The sequence below is a fragment of the Anabrus simplex genome, chromosome 10 (genome assembly GCF_040414725.1).
Source record: "Anabrus simplex isolate iqAnaSimp1 chromosome 10, ASM4041472v1, whole genome shotgun sequence".
NCBI lineage: Eukaryota > Metazoa > Arthropoda > Insecta > Orthoptera > Tettigoniidae > Anabrus > Anabrus simplex.
In genome coordinates, this window is record NC_090274.1 from 60,609,839 (window position 1) to 60,626,020 (window position 16,182).

Genomic DNA, 16,182 nt, shown 5'->3' on the forward strand with positions numbered 1-16,182 from the left:
CATAAAGAAATTAGTCACTACTGGTGAAAGTGGACTTCCCATAGACACACCATCCATCCGTTCATAAAATTGTACAGGAAGTAGCTGGAAGTCTTGCAGTGGTGAAATAGCTTCGTAATGTCCTCAGGGAACAGATGCTCAAAGAGACAGAGACAGACAGAATCAATAGGCACTTCAGTGAACAAAAGACTCCACATCAACTCACCAGAAGTGTTAGGTTGAAGGGTTATGGATAAGTTATTAAGGAAAAATAGAATATCCCTAACCTATAATTCGGTACATCCTATACATGGCTGAAGCAATTAGCTTAGATATTTAGCCAGAGGATACATAGGAGAACGTATCGCCCCGACTATTGGTTGGAGGGGAACATTTTCATTGTCGATTTTTGGTAATCCACATAATCTTGGTGGCAGTACATCCCCCGAAGTCAGATGTTTAGCCCCTTTTGAAATTGAGGAATACCTTAGTTTCACAGTAGCGTGGGGCACGAGAGCTCAGTCTAAACAGGCTGTGACAACACAGATGAGATCTTGTTCTTATAGTCTTAAGTGTCCATTACCACAATCACATTACCCTCATCTGCTGAGAGAAGGGTCAGTTCAGGATCATCTTTGAGTTTCTTCACAGCTCACCTCTTGTTAAATTGGGTGCAGACCTTTATCAGTCTCACATTCGAGTCGTACCTCAGCCTCATCCGCAAGTTTGTGGACGGCTGCCTGAACGGAAATAAACTGTTGAGATCAAATTTTTGACTGAGCTACAGCGAAATGAAGTCCCTTAGCTAGAACTGCCATTTGGTTCTCATCCAAGGATTTCTTGGAAAGACTGACACTTTTACTAGTATCAGGGTTCATGCGAGAGACTGCCTGATTCTGAGTCAATCAAAGGAACTTAGATTTCTGCCTGAATGCCATTTGGTTGATTGTGCATTCAGCTTGTGTAGAAGTAATGAATCAAATGACAAACATAATTCATGCGAAAGAGTGTTGCTTAAAAACAGACGTAAATAACTCTCAGGAGACACTACAATTCCTTACGTGTGTGATTCACTCTAGATCATCAGAGCCTTGCTAGTGCGCCGATAGATTCTCCTGGCCTTAGGCGCATTTAAACTGTGCTTCATCACAGCATTTCAGAAGAAAGCGTAAAGAATGGATTTCTTTCTCCATAACTTGCCGAATATCCTCCCCATACAAAATTTTTAATATTTAGATTGATGCTTAAGACTGTAGGCATGATAAGCTTTTGGATTTCTATGTCAGAAAACAAGGTGAAATTCTTTGTTTCGCAGAGAACTTCGCTCTGGATCTTCAAAAGGAAAGCTTGTCTGTTCATGAGCAAAACTTCCCTAATAATGAAGGTTTGAATTTAAGAATGCTTCGCTGTTGGTCTATAGTAAGTGGTGCTCTCGTTCGTCACTAGACTGTCTTACTGTGCACTAAGGGTTAGAAGTGTTTAAAATTCTGAAGCTTTCATACCTAATACTTCCATTATTAACATTACTGAGTAATCAACTGTCTAATGTTTATAATATGATTGATTTCTTCAAATCAATCCCTAATCATGCACTTGCAAATCATGCGAAGATAATTATTGTTAAAGTCAGGATACAATTAAAGAATATATTATGGTTCCACCTATTCAATACAGTAACACTTAGTAATGTGAGGTTACATCACAAGTCTATTACAAATGGTACAGGTTTCGACCCCAGATCTGGGTCATTAGCCGATCATTCAAAAGGTACAAGATAAAAGCAATGCACAGATGAATAACAAGTAACGTAGAAAAAAGATTTTTTCGAGACGAAAGTTTGTGTGGATTGCTTTTATCTTATATCTTTTGAACGATCAGCTGATGACCCAGATCTGTTATGTAACCTCGCATTACTAAGTGTTATGGTATTGAATAGGTGGAACCATAATATATTAATTTAGTTGTAATCTGAGTTCAATACAGACCAAAAATGAGATTCTTATCTTTCAAGGTCAGGATACACAATCCTGTATATTTGCATGAAATGTTAGAAGGCTTGTACAGAAAAATTTGCATCAAACTTTGTATGAAGGGTGTTTAAAAAACAAAACTTTTGAAATAGCACACTGCAGCTTCTGAGCGCAAGTAGCATGTTGAAACGATTTAGTTTCCAAACCATAGAGGAGATCCGAGAACAATGCGACAAGAGACCTGCGCACCATCCTAGAAAGTGCGTTCCAAGAGGCTTAAAAATGCAACAAACTATGGGAACGATGCATTGCCAGTAGGGGGAACTACTGAGGGGAATAGGTAGTGCTTAAAATGCGGTACAATAAGCAATAAAGATGTTCTAGTGAAAGTTCGTTTTCTTTTTGAACACTCCTTGTATACCAATACGTCATCCTATCCTGTGGACTTGACTATGAAAGTACCTTTTTCTTTTTCCTTTATATACCTTTGTCCAATAAACACTACATTTGTAGCAACTGTTTCTTATACCTCTTTCTAAAGCAAGATTCACATATTACAGGCAAATTTAGATACTGTAAATTTATATCTAGTCAAGAAACCTACGATAATAAACTCAAATTTTGAGCCAATCACTTTTTGTGTCAGGAAGTGTACATTATAAAAGTGTTCTCCCACTTTCATTCAGTTCAAAATAACTACCATAGATACTAGAACACACACCAAGACTAACATACCCACCAAGTGACAGGTGTTTTTCTCTAATTATTGTAAAGCTATTTACTTAGGCATTGCATACATACTTTTAAACTGTTCAATCATTTCAGAAAAAGAAATTTGACATGCAGTACACCATTTTACTCAGAAAACCATATTTTACCTATTTATGTAAGTACTAAATAATTCACTTACATATCCAATGAGTATCTGACCAACATTTTGAAAAACTAACTAAACTTACATTTTTGTAATACAGATTTTTTATGTTAACCACTAAAGAAAGAACATTTAGTTTTAAAAATTAACAAAAAGCAAGCAGTTTCTTTAAGGTTTCAAAAATATATAATCTACTCAGTGTAAATACAGGAAGAAAAGCACAAGAGAATTAAAATTCTGTGCTGTTCACACTTCGCCTGCCACCAAACACTACTCCGAAGCATCGAGAGTTTCCTTTTCCTGCCAGGCCCCACAGGCCTCCAGAAATGCTGCAGTTCATGGTAGTGAAAGGGGTAAAAAATACAACGCACCAACCTTATTAGCATTATTAGGAGAATTTATGCAAATCTTACTTCGAATTCCTTTTAGAGGAGAGATGTGTTCATTGTGATGTCCTGGAACCTACCAACGCACCCCCAGAAGTACATTTACTTTTATAGCCCGAGAAAGAACAGCATTCGCCCTTGTCCATTGTGATATAGACGTTGATTCGCATACGGAACCTGAAATATTTGTCCCGAATGAGTAAATTTATAAAACAAATATAAATGGTCCGTTACTGGACATTTTAAATTTTCCAGCTAACTAATTCCTGGTTGCCAGCATTTTGCCACTGTGTGCTAAGTTGGGCTCATCTGTTGGTACCTAGCACACCCATCAAGAGTTGTATCCTATTTTTAACCCATTCCGCTACAATGACGGGTACAACCGTCGCCATGTACTCAAGTCGGAAATATGTCCGACTACCGATTTCTTTCGATTGTGATGTTGTGCTTTAGAATTATGTTCCTAGATAGTTCTAGTGTGTTTACATGCCAATGTTATTATCCAAAGGCCATTTTGTCAATGTTTCTTTTGTTTCTAAAGTTTGACATCTTGTTCCTGGGGACAATTTCCTGAAAAGATTGCTCCTATAGCAAGTATATCAGCCCCATCAAGGAAATGTAAAGACTGTTTTGAGCATGGAATCTGGAAGGAATCTTGCTTCGAGTGCAACAAATGCAAAGTTGCCCTCCACGTGTATGGATGTTTCAAGGTGTACCATACCTTAAAAGACTTCAGTTAAATGTAGTAAGTTTAACTCTAACCCAAAATGTTGTATTTTGATCCAGTACGCTTTTTAAACAATTTTAACATCCATGACGTAAAATGTAGAAAAAATAATCGCATTCCAATGTACATTTCCAAGGAAAATATTTGCATGGCAATGGGTTAACTTAAAGCAAATATAATTTTTGGAATATGTGGCATTCATGGGACTCTAGGAAAGCCTTTTAACTTCAAAAACTGTCCATATGTCTATATCTTAACATTATTTTATTAGAATAGTGGCATTCATGTTTAATCTTAGTAATGTTTTATTCTGTATAGTCGCTACTGAATAAGCAGGTTCATCAACAGCTGATGAATTATTTAACAGGTCGAAACCTGTACTGTCTTAATGTAAAAAAAATTTAGACACTTTGTAAAATAAAGTATTGATTACGTGGAAAACTCATCCTTCATACTTGTGCTAGGTTATGGTGTATCGATTGAAATATGTCTACTAAAATCATTAGAGATCACAAAGGAACTTCTAAAGGAGGGTTTTACTGCAAGCCATGTATGGATAAGGAACTTTTATCGAAGAAATGAATTGTGTATGCGGCGACTTGCACCTATTACACATCGTCTCCTTGAATGAATTGACAGATTTGTACACTGAACTAGCTTTATTTCTCATTGTGGTGCTTTTAGTGTTTTAAATCAGCAATTTTGACACATTTGCAGAAATTAAAGGAATTGGTAAGTGAACATGGAATTTATTTATTTTCCAAATTTTGTAATTAGAAATTCAGGTGCGCAGGTCTTATTTGGTGGCGGTTGATTTTGGGGATTACACGGTAAGTAAATGCCTGCGCTATGCACCACGCATTCTAGCGATATAACATTGCATCGCAGGCACAACGTTTGGCACTTCTAGGATTAACCTCTTAACCAGGAAGTTTCCACTGAGAAACAATCGTAGCAGGGAATATATTTTGACTGAACATGAGTTAAGTCGTTAAGCTCATTATGCGTGCATGCCTTCGAAGACAAATTTTTTAGCCTGCCCGTCTTGACATGTCTAACGGTTAGTGGTCATCACAAAAGATGTGATGGAAGTGTAACTCTTACAGGCTGTGATGTATGGATCGATGGCCATACACTGTTAACTAGCAACCGTGCAGGCTCTGTCTTATTCTTGGTGGTTATCTGAAATTATTACTCACGCAACTTTTAGTGATATATGGGCTCCCTAGTGCTGAATCTGTAGAGCTCTTATCTTAGAGATTCGTATTGGCAACCTATGAAACACAAACTATGAATCGCTTATGCATCGCTTTACGTACTACTACTGTTTACACAGCCAAGCTATAGAATTCATGCTAGGAACAAGATTTGCATCGAGAAATGTTGTATAATGTGTGCGCAAGACATTTGTTGGCTTAAGGTAATAAAGGTTTAGAAAATTTATACTGATCGATCATATTATCGATTCAATTCAGATTTCATTTCCATTCAGTTGGCAGTATTACCGGAACCAGGAGAGCTCCCTCCTTATTCCTCAACCCCGTAACACCAAATATCACTAAAAGTTGTGCGAGTAATAGAAGCCATTGCTGGATGACCATGACCGAGAGACATTCATGAGCATTTGATTTTTGCAAAGGGAAAAGTGGTTTCCTTTGATTTGCATTTGTTAATTCAAACCATAATCCGTATGTCATACGACTTCTTGCAACTGCTTCAATATTTGTCTTACTATCCGATACAAACGTAGGAGGATAAGGATTATCTTGGTTGTGCCAGTGCGAAGTGGCTGAACACTTGTAGGCAAGCTACTATTACAATGTTTCCATTTTTCCCCTGAAGGAGGGAGATGATCTCCAGCTTCGTTTTCAGCAGCAAGTTCACTGTTCACTGTCAGTTTCACCACTTGTGCTGTTGATATCCAAAGAGTTATCTAATTGGTCATCTGAATCAATGAGATAAAGAATAGTTTCATCATCCAAACAAGCATGTTTAGCCATTATGTACAGAAGAAAATAAAATGAAATATTGATGCACACTGTGTCACAGCAAGTCTGGAACCACTGACATCTATAAAGCTATCATAGAACTACACTTAACAAAAGACGAGACAACACGTCTCGCCCAGCAGATAATTTTCAAAGGCTCTAGCTGAGTTAACTCATTACCCAATTGAGTAACAAATATCGGCAGACTAATTAATTTGTCACGCCCAGTTAAGAGGTTTTGCACGCTACACACTTTGAAAGTGACCAACTCTCATGGAACATTCACTTCAAATTCAAAGCTTATTTCAAACAACAACAACAACAACAACAATAATGTTATTTGCTTTACATCCCACTAACTACTTTTACGGCCTTCGGAGACGCCAAGGTGCCGGAATTTAGTCCCGCAGGAGTTCTTTTATATTTTAAACTGTATCTTAAGAGAAATAATATGTATCATCTCCAGCTAACAGATAGTTGCACACCCCACCCCCTTTCTCTCATCAAAACAAGAACACACTGGTTTCTTTATGTGTAATATATAAAAAACAAATGAAGAATCTATCCAAGGTATTAAACGTAAAGAGCTACTTCTAAAAGTTATTAAACCATTGTAAGTCAAAATGAAGTAACAGACCTGTTTCTATACAGAGGAATGATTTCCCATCACAACTTGCTGTAAACAGCAATAGAAAATTTGAGACTGGTGATTGTGCTTGTCGAGTCTGCTGCACGGCTGGAAAGCTTGACACCAGGGCCTCTTCCACTCTTCTCTGAGCTGCTTGTTCTACCAGACATTGACAGAGCCGAACATTCCACCTTCGATGCATTCTTTTCAATGCCCAGTATACCTAAAAAAAAAAAAAAAAAAACGACAATCAGTCATACCTGAACAGCTGACTCAAGAATATATGGCATGCAGTAACAAGAAATTCTCCCAAGATGATTATGATGATCCAAGGGGCCTAACAGCTAGGTCATCGGTCTGTAATGGTATGAGATGCAAAAAATGAAAATTAAATTCAAAATTTATCCACTGTCTAGAACAGGGCCTCTCAAACGCCCAAAATCTCACGCGTGCAAATCGAGGCACAAGAGCTCCGTGCACTGTGCATCGGTCCCGCTTGGTTCGCCTTGGACCAGCGCTTGGTCTCTGGGCTACTCGGCTAAGCTTGGCTCAACTCACCTCGGATTTGGAGTGCTACGGAGCAAGTGAGGAAGAGGGAGACAGGCAGAACGAGGGAGACAGGCGTGGGGAAAGAGAGAGAGCGCTATTGCTCCAAATCGAGGAGTGGGGGTCTGCACTCTGGTCAACCAAGCGAAGTCGTCTTTTGCACCGTGCACAATGCATGCACCTGGTGCAAGCACTCTGAGATGCCTTGGTCTAGAATCTAAAACGAATGATTAAAAAAAATGATAGTGAAACAAAAACAATCAGTGGATCCAATTCACAGTGCCTTAATTACTGGGATGATGCTTATCTGAAGGGATCCAAAATCCAGGTCACCAGCCCCTCATAATAGTAAAGCAGAACCATGGTGTTCCTCTAGTGGTTCCAATCACAGGTAAGGCATACTCATGGCATTTCTCAAATGATGGTACTATTCACAGGTAATGAAGACCCATGGTCTGTCATACATAATGACACCACTCACAGGTAGAAAAACCCATTGTGTTTGGCACATAAGGGTACTACTCATAAGCAAACGCAGACCCATGGTGTTCCTCACACAGTGCGACTAATCACAGGTGCTGGTATTCCTGTGATGTTCCTCACTTAGTGAAGCTAATCACAGGCCACATACTCATGGTGTTCCTCACTGGAACTAATCAAAACCAATGTAGACCCACGGTGTATGACATAGGCAACAAAAACCCATGGCGTTCCTCACATAATAGTATTACTCTCAGGTAAAGCAGACCCACTGTTTTCCCCATCATAGCAAGACTAATCACAGGTGCCAACCAAACTCTTGTTTCTCGCATAGTGGTACTAATCGCAGGCAATGTAGACCCCACAGTATTTCTCATAAAGTGGTACTAATAGGTAGTGCAGGCCCATTATGAACACAGCAAACCGACATATTCCAACGCAACATATGGCATATGAATATTAATCCTTGCAGCCAATGCCCCCTGCATCTGTGGAATACACGTGATGGTACTAACCACAGACCCGTGGTGTTCCTCACATAAGGGTACTACTCCTAGGTAGGCATTCCATGGTGTTCCTAACATGGTGGTACTAATCCCAAATAACGACCCATGGTGTTCCTCGCATAATTGTACTAATCACAAGTAGTCTCACAGTTCTAAAATAATTCCTTGGTTGCCCCATTTAGTCACCTCTTATGACAGACAGGGGATAACGTGGGTGTATTCTTCGCCTGCATCCACCATCCTCAGGGGGGTACTCTCTTCCCAAAACAAATTATCTAACTTCTAGCAAAGTAGGCCCTATGGGAAAAATTGTTCCAAAGAAAAACTATGAAACCATAACCCTCAGATCAGTATACTATGGTATCTAAAACAGTGCAGTATGCATTTCATTCTACTAAACTCAGAACTCGGGCAACAAACAATAGTGCAGCAAATTCTTGATCTGCACTAGTCAACTAAAAATTCTCCAGAACTACATTTTCTGTTTATTTAATGTATTTGCCAATTTAACTAGCTTCTATTCAGTGCCAGAGAAACTTATCTCTAAGAGAATTCTTCCATGTTTCTAACCCACAAACACCTTTTAGCGAAAAATCACAATCTGTCCTCTGTTTCTGATACAAGTCCTCTATTTTAAGTAAGACTACAATTAATACAAAATGACTTCTACTATCCAAAAATTTCTAAGCTCATATGATTTGTTCCAACAAAAAAATCAGCATATCAGGAACATTTAAAAATAAACAGATTTATTGGTTTTGTGTCAAATGGGTACCATAAACTCCACAGTCCTAGACAACAGCTGTGACTATTAAAAATGTGTGATCAGAACACTTTAATGAGATTGATTTACAAACATTACAGCTTCATGAAGTAATCCATTGTTAATCATGTTTAACAGACAACTGAAATGCTGCAGTATTTCTGTCTCACTAATTAGCGCCTGTACTGTCTTTTCCTTCTCAAGTTGACTACCCGAGCTCGACCTTATCAGCGACAATCCGAGTTATGAATAGAATGATGCAAGAAGGGAAGAAAATCCCCAGGTAACTTGTGAGTCACCAGTCTCTGGCAACATTACTGGGCAATTAGAATTCTCGGAATAGGTCTGTACACCACTAGGTCTAACTGCATTCCCATGTACCTCCTCTCCCCTTGCTCGCGAAATAGTACAAACATTCAAAAGATATTTCCTTATGTCTGAAGAATGGTTTTAAAAGAAAGGACGACATGTGGTCCGGCGTAATAAATTGTCCGGCAACATGTGAAATGTCCGCTTAAGTCAAGTGGACGGGACAAATTACGATGTCCGCTGTCCGGAGTTCAAGGCGTTCACTAAAATGAGGCCAATTTAACACTTTTCTTATGTAAAATAAAATCGGTTCCGAGGAAAATTGTCCGTATAGGGAGGTGTCCGCTGAATAAGGGTGTCCGTTAGGGCAGGTTCAACTGTACTTTAAATGATTTACCTGTTTCAGATTTGTATTCCCAATCTGACATTCATTTCTCTTAGGTTTCATATCTACTGATACCACTTTAGTCTTGGAAAGGCTAATTTTGATATCTTGCTCATTGCATGAAGATGTATTTTTCCATGCTTGAAGAATATGCAATAACTGATCCCTCATCAGACAACGCCACAATATATTAGGGGCAGTCCCATGAAAACCAAACGCTCACTACACGACCATGGAATGGTTTTATTCAAAAGTAATTAACAAAAGCATTAATACATTTATTCCACTGGGAGACAACACGATCAATTCCAGTTTTGTAGGAAGAAGTAGGTCGCTGATGGATCCACAACCGCACCAACTTTCGTACTTCCTCGTCCGAATGAAACGAAGGTTTTTCTTCAGGTCCCCAAGAATGTGAAAATCACAAGGTGAAAGACCAGGTTGTACGGAGGATGTTTAAATGTTTTCGTACCAAATCACTGAAGCGTAGCCTTCACCAGATTGGGGTATGGGGGCGAACATTACCACGAAACAGGACGACTCCATCTAACAGCATTCCAAGGCGTTTTGACTACGGCGTGTCAGTTTCTGCAAAAGGTCTTCATAGCACTGCGCTAGTTGCACGCTCTACGAAGTCAACAAGCAGAGGGGCCCCTGCAGTCAAAGAAAAGTCATCATGACTTTATATTGGAACTTGAGTGAACACCTTTGGATTTTTTTGGTGGGGGAGAATTGTGATGTTTCCATTTGATCTCGGGCTTGAAATGGTGGCACCACGTTTCGTCCCGTGACCACATGGGATAGAAACGCGAACTCTTCCTCGTGGTACCGCTGCAGATGACTGGCATGACGCCATTCTGTGAATCTTTTGTCCCTCCGTCAGTTCATGTGGATCCCACTGTGCGCATATTTTGCGGAAATGCAAATGATCATGTCATGCACGGAGCCATGCCTAATGCTGACCTGAACACTATACTTCCTCAGTGGTTCGTCTTTTCCCAGATAAGGCCATCATCCACGCTATCATGTCAAAAGTAATAGCTCAATGGACCTGTCCTGGGCGTGATGTGCCCCCTTCTCAGAATCTGTGCCACTCGTGCACACTCATCATTCATGAGCAGTGTTCGCCATACAACTACGAGTTTCCCTTATTCCAGCGTCCTCAGCCACCAGAAAACCAACCACATTTCTTGGCTCTACTTTGCTTGCCTTCATTTCTAAGGCTGGACGAACACACCAGACCAGTCCGTGTACCAACAACTGCGTGCACCTGTGAGTTGCCACTATGCAGTTCTCCTAAAGCTTGTCCAATAACAGAAGGGTTCTAACATTTGAGCGCTGTGATCACTCAGGTGTTATTTACCCTCGCATTTCCACAATTCAGTTTCTTAGAATTACCTAGGCTAATATCTGATTATTTACAGCTGTCAGTCCATGTAGAGGTATGCTATATATATTCTTTATGCATTATGATACATGAAGTCTTTCAGCTTATATTACGCAGCCTCCTATAATTGTATTTTATGGCAGTACAACTAATATTTAAGAATGCATGCTGTCGGTTGATTGAATATGTGAATTTCATAGCTTGGGGAAGCAAAAAACAGTTACTTTACAAACCCGGCAGAGGTAGTCAAATTTTTGAAGGGTGGAAAAAAGTCCATTCGACACTCCATGCTGTATGATTTTATTACAAATGATAAATATCATTCTTGATCTGTATTGATGATATTTGATTGAAATAATAACAATAAGTTAATTTATTAATTTGTCCACCTAATCAATACAATAAATCTTGTCTTTGTTAAATTACATTGACATGTTAATTAAAATGGTTCATGTTTCGCCTTATATATAGGAATAATCGGCCATGGGTTTAACCTTAAAATAAAATCAGGCACCTGATTTACATGTAAATAAGATAAAACTGATTTATAAAAAGCCTTCAAGAGACTTGAAAAATTTAACGTATAGTATAGTACAATATTGGTTTTAAAGAATGCTTATGAGTGAGAAGTTTATGATTGGGGAAAAATATTTACAATAGTAACATAGAAAGACAATTTGAGTAAAATGAATAAAACTATTGTTATAGACTAGTAGTAAAATTGCTGTAAAATGATGATTGACTAGCGGTTGGAACTAGATAATGAGAATGACTATCGGAATCGTATTTTTAAAACAATGTTGAATAAAATAAAGTTGAGAGATGGTCAAATGACCTGTGATAATTTGTTTACGTAAGTTAAAAGTCAATAACATAGCGTGATGCCCCACCGCTACAATACGCGCAGCAATACACACTTCTTTCTCCCCCACCGATAGTAGCTCCCCTCCAAGTACTACAGACAAGCTCATAGCCATGCCTTCACAAACAGATTCCCCTCCAATTCAAACCTACAGCTATAACACACGCAGTAAGAGCTCGACAGTCGTCAATAACTTTTAGCTCGTAACATAAGTTACCCTCACCACCGTCACACGATTTCCACCTAATAATTCTATTACGATCTTTTCACACAATTAACACCATGCTTTTGGTTTCCTTTTTACAGATTTTACTTCTGATCCAATATTCAACACGTTTAGCTACATTCTAATGTCACATTGACTTTTCGACCAGTTTGTCAACAAACCCATATTCTCAACGTTATATCAAATGAGATGGTCCATAGAGGTCTAATATAAACATCGTATATTAACCTTCAACAACAACAACTTCGTACTTCTGCATCAAAGTGAACCACAACATCACCATATGATATTGACTTGACAATAGCCATTTCCATTTCGTAATCGCTGCTTGGATGTAAAACTTAGGAGACTACTTCGAAGTCACCGATGTTCCATACTGATGTCTACTCTGAGATCAAAAAAATTAATATAATGGCAGATATTTCTGGAGTAGTTAATTTTGTAGACGAAGTTGAAGAGATCCAGGAAATTATTCAGTACATTGTGCCTAATCTTCAGTGTGTTATAAGAGATGCACAGAACCCAGTTGAATTTTACACAGAAAACGAGTTCAGGAAATGATATAGATTCAATAAACATACAGTATTAGATGTATTAACGAAGTTAGTAGACAAATTAAAGAAATATATTAATCGAGGATCACCAATACCTCCAATAATACAGTTGCTAATTTTGTTAAGATATTGTGGTATAGGTAAAAGATTGTTACTATAGTGTAAAGTTTTTGCACTCATCGTGTTATCTAGTTAGGTTAAGGAATGATCAGTACAGATTAATGCATTCTTAAGGTAAATACCTTAGCCTTTCACACTTCCATGGTTTTCAGGCAACCTCCAAATTGATTCCGCTGATTTGCGAGGAGTAGCCAGTCCTCAGTATGTAGAATCAGAAGAATATCAATCCTGATTGCCCTATAGAGATCATAGTTTGTTTCGTCCCAAATGAAGTTGAATGTCAAAATAATGTGTCTTGCGTATGAAAGATCCCGATCCCCTGGAGTGGTTTGAGCTATCGATTGCACCCATATACCAATAATAAGTGCAGGGCGGCAACCATGCTGAGCTTTTCCGTAATACGAAAATTTTTAGTTTCAATTGTGAGGGCATAGTCAACCAGGAGATTAAATTTATCGATTTTGTGACAGGTTGGCCGCTTTCTACACATAATAGAATTTTCAACAACAGCAGGATTTGTTTACAATTTGAAACGGGACAGCTAAGTGGATTACTCAGGGTTATCGGTTATGCTTGCAGGCCATTCTTGACGACACCCCTTATTAATCCTCAAACACCACCTAAGGAAGCATAGAATGCCTCTCACTTTCTTGCTAGAAACGTAGTAGAGAGAACATTCGGAAGCTGGAAGAAAAACATTCAGTGTTTATCAAGGAAGTTTACATTGAAAATAAACAACATACCTTCGGTCATTGTGGCTACAGTTGTACTTCATAACATTGCTGCAGACTGTGGTCTCCTTGAAGAACCTGATGAAGGGAATGACAGTGGTGAACATCATGACTGACCTATACCCCAAATGTTGGGAGCTGTAGCCAGAAGACTTATCAGAACAATATATTAACTGAAACTGTTCTGTGGCTATCTAAAATAAACATTACCCTTTCATAAATGCATTACCACAATTATGTAATATTTGCCTCAAAGTTGTTTTATTAATGCCCTAAATTCTATTTCATAATAATTCTTCACATTTATATAATAATGTGTCCATTAACGTCAGTCATTTGAGGTTAGGTTAACATTATTGGTTATATTTTGCTGCTTCTATTTGATGGAGTTCATCTGCATGAAAGTCAAATTATGCACCTCCTCTTGGAATCTCATCCTCGCTGCATGGAACTCCTCCTGCTGAATCTTGAGTTGGTGAAGCTCTTTCATGTGGTCAATACCGGAGTCCCTTCCTGGCTTGCAGATATGACATTGCCGCAGCTTGTGGTCCAGTCACACATTTGGACATACCGGTACTCTTTCTTGGTTCTGTGGCTTCCTTTTCAGCTGATGATTCTGCCAGTAATGTAGGCCCACTCTCAGCTCCCGATGTTTCTTGTACTTCAATGTTCCGTATCCTCTTCACCCATGAAACCATCGGTGTCAAACTCACTCTGATCCTCACATTAAGGTGAGGTAATACACTTTCAACCATTGACAGAACCGTCATTCTTATCTTTTGTACTAGGCCCTCCACTAGTTGCAATACTTTCCTTTCTTTGTTCCATTTTACGTAGTCTGGATCTAAATTTAATATTGTTCCAACACTTTTTCAACTGGTCTCCACTTTTGCTTGTGTTGGCTATACTACAAAATTTTGCACCAATGTCGTCCTACGCTTTTAATTAATCTCTCATAGTAACACTATCTTGTCTTTTTGTTTTCAATTATATCTTTCACTAATTTTAATAACACTTCCCTTTCGTAGTTGTTGAAGGCTGGCAGGTTTTTTTTTTTTTTTTTTTTTTTTTTTTTTTTTTTTTTTTTTTTTTTTTTTTTTCCATCGTCAAGAAATTAAAATTAACTGTATTGGATTGAGTTAATGTAGAGTCCAATACTTGCAGGGAACAGCTGAATGTAAGGAAAAAAACATCGAGTGATGGTAGCCAAAGAGAATATGTATTTTAGCTACCAATACCAAATACAGTAGGACGCTACACTGCTCTTCCATCATATTAAGCTATTTGTCTTTCATTGTTTCCGTTGCCAACTTCATATCTAACTCTTCACACTGCAGTCGGCTATCGTAACTTACAAGGATCAGGTAAAATTTGCGGCTATGAAATAACTTCCACGAAACAACTATGCGAACTTACGTAAGTCGAAGTCTCGTTCATGAATACGACCCTTCGAGGATCATCTGTTCCGGAAGATCTAGTTCAGTTACGCATGTTGCTTTATTCGTGTTACTTGTACGACTGAGACGGCGTTGACAAAAAAAGAAACTGGTGGATTCATCCTATTAGGGCCTATCAGTGAAAGGTCATCGAAGGGTAAATTTGTCCTTATTCATGAGAACCTGAAGCTTTACCCAGACATTAAAAAAAAAATCCGAATGTCACTGAACTCGTCACGATCTATTGTCTGTTAAAAGTGGCGAAATGTCGTCGTCGTTGCTGTTCATTGTAATAAAATCTTGCACTACGAAATAAACATGTAACTTTCCTAATCAGGAAACGAGGGCCCCATTTTCAATTCATGCGGGCGGGAGAAGAGCTTAGCGCCGCTACTGCGCGTATTGTACAAAACTATCCTCTTTGGTACAAACAGGGGTAGTTCACTTCCAGAATGGCACGTTCACTGTCCACATACTCCATATTTCGTAAATGTACTATTGTTATATACCGGTACGTAATGAACGAAAATGAAATTCTCAGTAAATACCCTCTTGTGGCCACTATCCAACGGCTTATGCTGTGAAAGAAATGGACTGACCTATCCCTTCAACAGCAAGACCTTGAACTGCTTCCGGCGAACACAAGATGCACATTTTTTCTCCTGTATTTGCTGCTGACTTCCAACAATATTAAATGCTCATGTGGCCGTGGCCTACATCTCAGCCATAGACACCCAAGAGTTTCGGTTCGGTTACTCCGTCTGCCATCCAGTAGGCCTAGAGTACAGCCGTTGCCTACGAGATATACAAGGCCGGGAAGTGTGCGCTAGTTCTGAGCATAAAAACCGTCCACAACCAGGTTCGTAGTACCGCCGCCAGATGTCGACATCTTGCTATAGTTTTCATGTGCTGTAGTGTATTAACATATGGAGAAAAGTGTCTTTAATACGTTTACTTATAGATTTTACTTACCGTTAGTGTTCAAATGAACTCTAAGTAAATTTCATATACTCTATAAAATATGGTATATCGTACTGTAAGTCCAATTCGTAAAAAAAAAAAAAAAAAGGGAGAATAATTGGAGTTTTCAATCACTTCCAGCCGATCCAGTTTTAAAGGAGAAGTGGATAATTGCCACATCCGGACGGGGGTAAGGGGGCAAATTAGGTTCGCTTTGGTCGCCTGGGACGTCATCCAGAGTCTGTAATTTACATTTTTAATATTGAGACTTCAGATTAAGGGTTACAGATTCTTTAGATCACTTCACTGCTTCCTACTACCGCATCAAAAGACACCAATTAGGCCTATGTTGGCTTTTCGAATCG

At 38.8% G+C, this 16,182-nt stretch overlaps 1 long non-coding RNA gene across 1 annotated transcript in view; it reads right to left on the reverse strand.

The window, feature by feature from the left end:
• LOC136881985 (uncharacterized) overlaps positions 1-16,182 on the reverse strand; it is a 50,609-nt gene that overhangs the window by 31,127 nt on the left and 3,300 nt on the right. Inside the window, exon 2 of the long non-coding RNA XR_010861064.2 lies at positions 6,562-6,775. This is a non-coding gene — a long non-coding RNA (uncharacterized lncRNA). The remainder of the gene's footprint in view (positions 1-6,561; positions 6,776-16,182) is intronic.